The sequence below is a fragment of the Populus alba genome, chromosome 19 (assembly GCF_005239225.2).
Source record: "Populus alba chromosome 19, ASM523922v2, whole genome shotgun sequence".
Taxonomy (NCBI): Eukaryota; Viridiplantae; Streptophyta; class Magnoliopsida; order Malpighiales; family Salicaceae; genus Populus; species Populus alba.
In genome coordinates, this window is record NC_133302.1 from 9,020,042 (window position 1) to 9,027,859 (window position 7,818).

Sequence of the window (7,818 nt, forward strand, 5' to 3'; positions counted from 1 at the left end):
GCGAGGAAGGGTAGATGACATCATGGTCACCATTTTTCATGGCTGAGATTAAGGCGAATATATACTATATTGCTAGTACGTAAATGTCACCCAATTATTTATTTGTTTGGATAAAACGTAAAGTTAGGTTCCATTTATCAAATTAAATAATTAGATTTTGTCCACGAAAAAATTAAATAGTAATAAAAATAGAGGGGAAAAGTAAGCACTAACATCAAGGTTGTATCCTTGTTGGAAGCATCAGGAGCGTGTTTGGCAATGTGATAGCGGTTACTTTTAAAATAGCTTTTCATGTCGAAATATATGCCAATGATTTTTTTTTATTTTTTATAAATTATTTTTGACATCACCACATCAAAACGATCCAAAAAGTACAAACCGCACTCAATTTTAGCAAAAAAAAAAAAAATTGGTGAAAACACAAGTTGAAACGCAGAGCCAAACGGGCTCTAAAGTGATGTAATTGTTTGTTTAGTGTTGTGCCTAGAATGTTTTTTATTTAAAAATAAATTAAAATGATTTTTTTAGATTTTTTTTATAGTAACACATCAAAAAATCCTAAAAATGTTTAAAAAATATTAATTTGATATTTTTTTCAAATAAAAAATATTTTTAAAAATACTTGGAATAACAAATTATAACACAAAAACAAACACTCATATCATGTGAACGAGTTGGATCGGCATCAACATCATGAATTCAAAAACTATAGTTAATTTGTTCAATAAAATAAAAAATATATATGAGTAGTATTTATAATTGAATCTGAACCATTACTTATACAATAAGAAAAGGAGAATCTGGCACTGAGGGCCTTGGCTTGGCGGTGGGAGGAGCTTGTCTCCTTCCGCTGCTCCTGAGTTCGAGTCCTCATGTGCACGTCTGTCACCCCCGCGGTGCCTTACATGCCCACTGAGTTTGCAGGGTGTTCAGTGGGCTGTGGGATTAGTCGTGGTGCACACAAGCTGGCCCGGACACCCACGTAAATAAAAAAAAAAAAGGAGAATCTGTATACATATGACATTTATTTATCTAAACTTTTGAAAAGTAAAACGATTACAATGTTTCTAGAAAGAAAAGGAGAGATAGTGTGTGTGTGTGTGTGTGTATAATCCTTGTCCTTTGACAGCTTCTACTCATTTCCTCTTCAATATGAAGATATTAAGGAAATAGTCAGAAAGCTAAAAAAAATATATATATCTGATTTACTAAGAGTGTGATATAGAAATTATCTGAATCAAAATATCAACACTAATTGAATAAATCTTTACCTAATAAATATCAATTCACAAGCAGGAAGTATATAAAAAAAATACCACAAGGTCAGTTATACCTTGATAAGTGAAATTTATTCTTTGTTTAATCAAAGAGAAAAGTATTAATCGCGCAAAACACAAGTTTATTCAAAACATCATGTCTTAAAAGCTAAAAAAACCTAAGTATAATCAAAATAACCATATTTATAACAGGTAAAAAATATCCTAACAATTCTAAAAATAGAAAAATAAAGAGTTCTAAATACAATAATAATAAAAAAAGAATCATAAATCAAACAAGAAACTAATATAAATCTCACACAATAGCTTCCAGGCCATATCGCAAGGCCTTCCCGGTGTTGGATTGATTTGAAATTTCAACCCGATATAAAATAGGACATCTAGAAGCATCTGATAAATTTTCAATTTGATCCAATGGTTGAATAAAAAATATACTAGTTCACATAAAATTATGCAATCAACCCCAGAATTCTTGTGAGAAAAGGATTTTGTAACAATGAAAGAATTCTTGTCATACTTGGAAACAATGTTACTGCCAATTAAAAATCCTTGTAGAACTAGAAAAAGTCTTCAATTAACTGCTGAATATCCTTATATTATTAGGAAAAGAACTCTCTTCAAATAGGAAGCCCACAAATTAAAAGACAACAAATAACAAAATCTATATTGGATATGCTGTCTTGTATCGCGATACCTTTAAGATCTCCAATTGATCTGAAATTTAAACTCAATATAGAATAATATGTCCAAAAACTCTTAGTAGAATTTAAGCTTAATCCAACTATTAAATTGAGAGTTATATTTTATAGCGTAAAATTAAACAGTAGGCATAATTACGCTAGAATCCAAATATCCTTATTTAACCTTTTCTTGGATTGTATCATTTCATCTCTCTTCAAGATGATTCATCCTCGTATCACCAATAGGTACAATAGATGTTTCATAACCCATTGTTTAAGCCTTTGAACCTCTTTCTTGCTAACACTCACCTCCAACAACTTTGTCTGAAATAAGCAACCATTGTTTTTCTCGTTTATCTTTTCAACGTTGTTGCACATCCTTATCTAAAGCTTGCATTTATATAATAGTTCTTTTAACTTATCAAATTCTTTTCTTAAAACCCTAAATATACAAGATAGGTTTTTGCAAATCAACCAGAAAACTATTATAAATCTCACACTGTAGCTTCTGGATATTATCACAAGGCCTTCCTAATATTGGATTGATTTAAAATTTTAATCCGATATAAAAAAAGACTTATAGAAGCATATGGTGAAATTTCAATCCGATCCAATGGTTGAATAAAAAATTATGTTTGCCAGTATAAAACTATTCATAGAAAAAATCAGACCAAGAATCCTTGTAAGAAAAGGAATTTAGAACATTAAAGAAATTCTTCTTACACTTGGGAACTATGTTGCTGCCCATTAAAGATCCTTTTAGAACTAGAAAAAGTTTTAAAATTAGTTGAATATCCTTATATTATTAGGAAAATATTATTCTTCAAATAGAAAGTTCACAAGTCAAAAGGCAATAAATAATAAAATTCGTATTGTATCTTCCGACTTATATAACGATACCTTTTAGAAGTCTAATTAACCTAACATTGTAATCCAATGTAGAAAAATATATATGGAAACTGCGGGTAAAATTGTATATTAATCCAACGGTCGGATTAAAAGTTATGTTTGATATAGTAAAACTAGATAACATACACAGTTATGTTAGAATCTGAATTCTCTTATTCAATCTTTTCTTAGATCATATCACTTAATCCCTTTTATTTTCTATAGTTTTGTTGTCTTTATATTTATTTTTCTTGCTCTTAAAAATTATAATTTATATTATTGGTTAGTCTAAAATAATTAAATTATAAAATGATTTAGGATATAAAACATTACGAGTACACTAAATTTAAAATATAGATTATAATTCTTAAAAACACGATAGAGAAAATATTAAAACAACAGATAGTGTGATTTTCCTAATTAACAATGCTCGTGTATATCAAGGTTCTGGGATTTTGGGCCAATCAGGTAGTTGGGTCATCTATACGTACAAAAGATGATGCAAGAGGTGGACCAACCAAAATGTGCCAAGAAAGAGATGAGTGTACACCGTCACGTCCGTCACCAATCGTCACCCATCTTGGTGGCCCTTTGCTTTGCGGTTTCGTTTTAGGCACGCAAGTCAACAGATTAAAGCTATTGACATAGAGAGTTTTTTGGATCAATACTTTGTCAAGCTTTCCCTTTAGGGTCCACGCGCAATTCTTTTATCAAAATTTTTTTTCATTCTTTATTTTTTTTTAATTATTTGTTTTCCTGATTGCCTCAATGTCCTGCTTCCATATCCATTGGATAATTAAATTTATTTTACAAATCATACCATAAATAAAGTATTCGTTTAATAACACGATGCATGGTATCAGTATAACTTGCGTTTTGGCAATAAAAACATAAAAGAATATAATTTTATTATAGTATAACCTACAATATACCACGTTGCAAAACAATATTAAACTGTATTTTTCTAAGTAGACAACTCAAGTATGAGTTGTCCAAATATGCAACTCATTTAAGTTAAAAAAAAAGAAAAATAATTATGTATAACTTAATAATTTAAGATTTAATATAATGCATATATATATATATATGATGATTATTTAATGATTATTTAATAAAAACCTTGAGTGGTGTAGCTCAACTGTTTAGGTTTTGAAGGTCATTAGTTTAATTTCTACAAACTTTAGAATTATTGAAGACTTACATAGTTGTTAACTTCAAAGCCCGTGAGAATAGTCGAGGTACGCACAAGCTGGCTCAAACACTTATATTAATTTAAAAAACATTGACTATTTAATGAAACTAGAAAAATGAAAAATCACACAATTAATATTAAATCTAATTGTTATAATTAATAATGCCTCATATTTTAGACATCCTTTTGATTCGATAAAGACTTAGTCGTCTCAATTTCATGCTTACTTATTCAGAAAAAGCTCTCTATTCGTAGATGATTAATAATTTATTCGGTGAAATAATGAAAATAATTGACAAAAAGATATGGTGATAAAAATTAATCACTACAAATTCCTACAATCAGTCAAAATAAACAACTTACAATGCTTGTTTGTGTATTTCATGTACATATGCTTAATTCTAATATCAATAATTAACCCACCAATACTATGTTATTTTTCTATATTAAAAAAAATCTTCATGTTGTTCTTTGTTTCGTGCATATGTGTGTGTGTGTCGTTCTTCAATATTCCCAATATGAAAAATAATATTATCAAATTATTAGTTATTTTATTTTTAAGGGTTAAGGATTATGCAAAGAGAGACAAATTTAGACTTTTCATCTTCCACAAGTGAAAGCTAGGACAACAAGGTAATATTTTTACCAAATTGCCTAGGAATTGTACAATTTTAAAAGTAGAATATTGCTTTGTACATAAAAAATAAAATGCAAACCCATATCATAAAGTTTATGCACTTACGTAGAATTTTAAAAACGAATAATTAACCGTCAAATCTTTCTCATCTTAAGCAAATTCTTTTATGCTTTTCTTTTTAGGAGATTTTTAATGACAAAAATCATTTATAAAAGCCAAATTATTACTTTTAAATATTTGAAATTATCACCCAAACTGCTAATTATTGATTTAAAAAATAGTTTGTTTGGTAATGTGATAATAATTTCTTTTTAGAAAGTGTTTTACTTGGAAATATATTGAAATAATATTTTTTAATTTATTTTTAATATCAGTATATCAAAATGATATAAGAAAAAAACATTAATATAAAGTAAAAAAAATTAATATAAAAATAAAAAAATTCTTAATGTTTTTTTTTTCTTTCTATATCCATTTCTACAACGTAGATGTTCTTAAAAATTGAGCTACTAAGAATGATGTTTTTTTTTTTTATTATTATTAAAATGGTTGTCCAGGCTAGTTTAAGTGCACCTTAACTAATCCTATGAGTCCTGAAGTTAATGACCATGTAAGCCTTTAGTGGCTCTAAAGTTTATGAGACTCAAACTGGTGATATTTAAGAAGCAAATCTAAAATTTAACCAGTTGATTTATACTTATCATTGTTAGAATGATGATTTTTTCTTGCCAAAGGTGGGTGCCTTCATTCCCACTTTTATTTTTGGGTGTTCTATGGTTATTTAGTTTCATTTAATTTGCACATTGTAACTTTTAATTTGTTTTCTTATCATTTTATTATTACTTAATTTTATGTATTCTCATGACATCGTTAAATTCTATTTTTCTTTGTAGTTTTTATTCTTATTTCGAGTCAAACGACAGAATTAAGGTGAAAAGTTCTTTGAATTTTATTACTTTTTTCATATATTAATCATATATTGTAAACTAAAGTTTTCTACAATTCTTAATTCTTTTTCTGATTTTACCTTGTAATTAGCAATGAATTCAAAATATGTAATTATTGTAAAGAGCCAAATTCCTTATAATTGAGTTTTCTCAATTAAATTAATGGAAATTATCTTAAATTACAAATTGACATAGCTTGTTTAAAATTCTATTGAAAAATAATGTACATGAAAATAACTCATTTATTAAAAAAATTAATAATAATAAGAAGAAGAAGGCGTCGTGAGAAGTGATAGAAAGGACAAAACCATGGGCAAGTAAATGTGAATGCACAGCATATGATGTAAGGCAGAAAGTAATAGTCCAACTCAGCATGATTAAGTTTCGAATGTCAACACGTGGAAGAAGATTTAGCTGGCCCCCGCACCTAATCATACGATAATTTATTTAATATATAAACTTCAACTTGAATAAGATAATATTAATACATAACTATAAAAAAATTAATTAATTAAATGTGCTAATCAGTTTGTTGATTTGTTAAAGAGAAGTTGTGCACAACTCTTTTTTATGGAAAGATGTAGTGGTTATAAAAAAGAGAGAAAGTGATCTTAGAGCTTGATTTTCTATTTTAGGTTTCTTGAGAGTATAATAATGATTATTTTATAAAGTATTTTATTTTTATGAAAAATTCATCAAAATATTATGTTTTATTTTTTAAAAAATATTTTTTATATTAGCACATCAAAAAATAAAAAAAAACATTAAAAAAATTAATTTTAATCAAAACAAGATTCAAAATTTAAAAAAATGTCATTTAGAATGAGTTTCAAATAGCTCCTTAGTCGGTGTCAAGGTGTTTTTATTTTTATTTATTTATTTTTCCTTTCATTTGGAAGCAAGTATGTAATTATGTATGGTATTTTATAAAATTTATTAAATTCAATTTAATCTAATTTAAAGCATGAGTTACAGGTTAGATAGGTTAACTCATATTAACTGAATCAATTAAAAATAATATTATTTAAAGTTTTTTTTAAAAGCCTAAAATTTTTTTGAGAAAAAAATTAAAATCAAAACATAATTTTGTCTACCTGTTTGTTTTTGCATTTTAAAAGCGTTTTTAAAAAAATTTAAATTTTTAAAATTTTTTTCTTTGCTTTAAATTAATATTTTTTTAGTGTTTTCAGATTATTTTGATGCGCTGATATCAAAAATAATTTTTTTATTTTTTTATAAAATATTATTTTAATACATTTCCGAGTAAAAAACACTTTAAAAAATAACCGCAACAACACAACACAACACGAAGCCTTTTGCTTTAGAAATTGCTGGTGAGTCCATAACTAGTTTTTTTTTTCATTATTATTGTTATATCTTTTCATTTTCATTGCTGATGTAATTTGAACAATATTTACTATACTAAATATTTCTTGAATAAGTCTTTAAGATATTATTAAAAATAATTCAATCTCGGTCGATTCAATTGTTTATCTGGAAATATTTTTTATCATCCAACTATATAACAAAAATTAATAATACATTACAAAACTTTTTAAAAAATTTTATTTAAAAGCAAATTGAGAGCATGGAGCCACGACTTTCTTCAGTCAATTCCATGGTAATTAGTCATAATCATTACTCGACTCCGCGTAATAAACCGTGTGGGCACTTTTTATTTTAGGAAAGGGACATATTTACCCCCAACAACAACTTACTTATCAATTGGATCCCTAGACAACAACATTTCGAAATAGCCCCCTCAATTTGGAATTTCCTAATTATGATAATTAGTTCTTGCCTTAAGTTTTTTTTCCTTTAAAAACATGGAAGAACAAGTATATTTTTGTAATAAATTTTAATTTGGAGGTGTTTGGAGATTCAATTGGGAATTGTTTTGTGTTGGGATACTTGGTTGAAAAACATGTAATACTTTGATTTTTTTTTTTGGATTCATAATTAATATGACTTGTTTTTAAGGTCGCTAAAAGAAGATAGGGTTGGTCTAATTTATTGTTTAACATGCTTTTTTTTTTAATGGATTAAGTGTATGTTTGATAATATGATATAATATATTTTTAAAAATTATTTTCTAATTTAAAATGTATTAAAAACATGTTTTTTTTAGATTTTTTTTTATTTTTAATATCAATATATCAAAACCATTAAAAAACACATAAAAACATTAATTTAATAC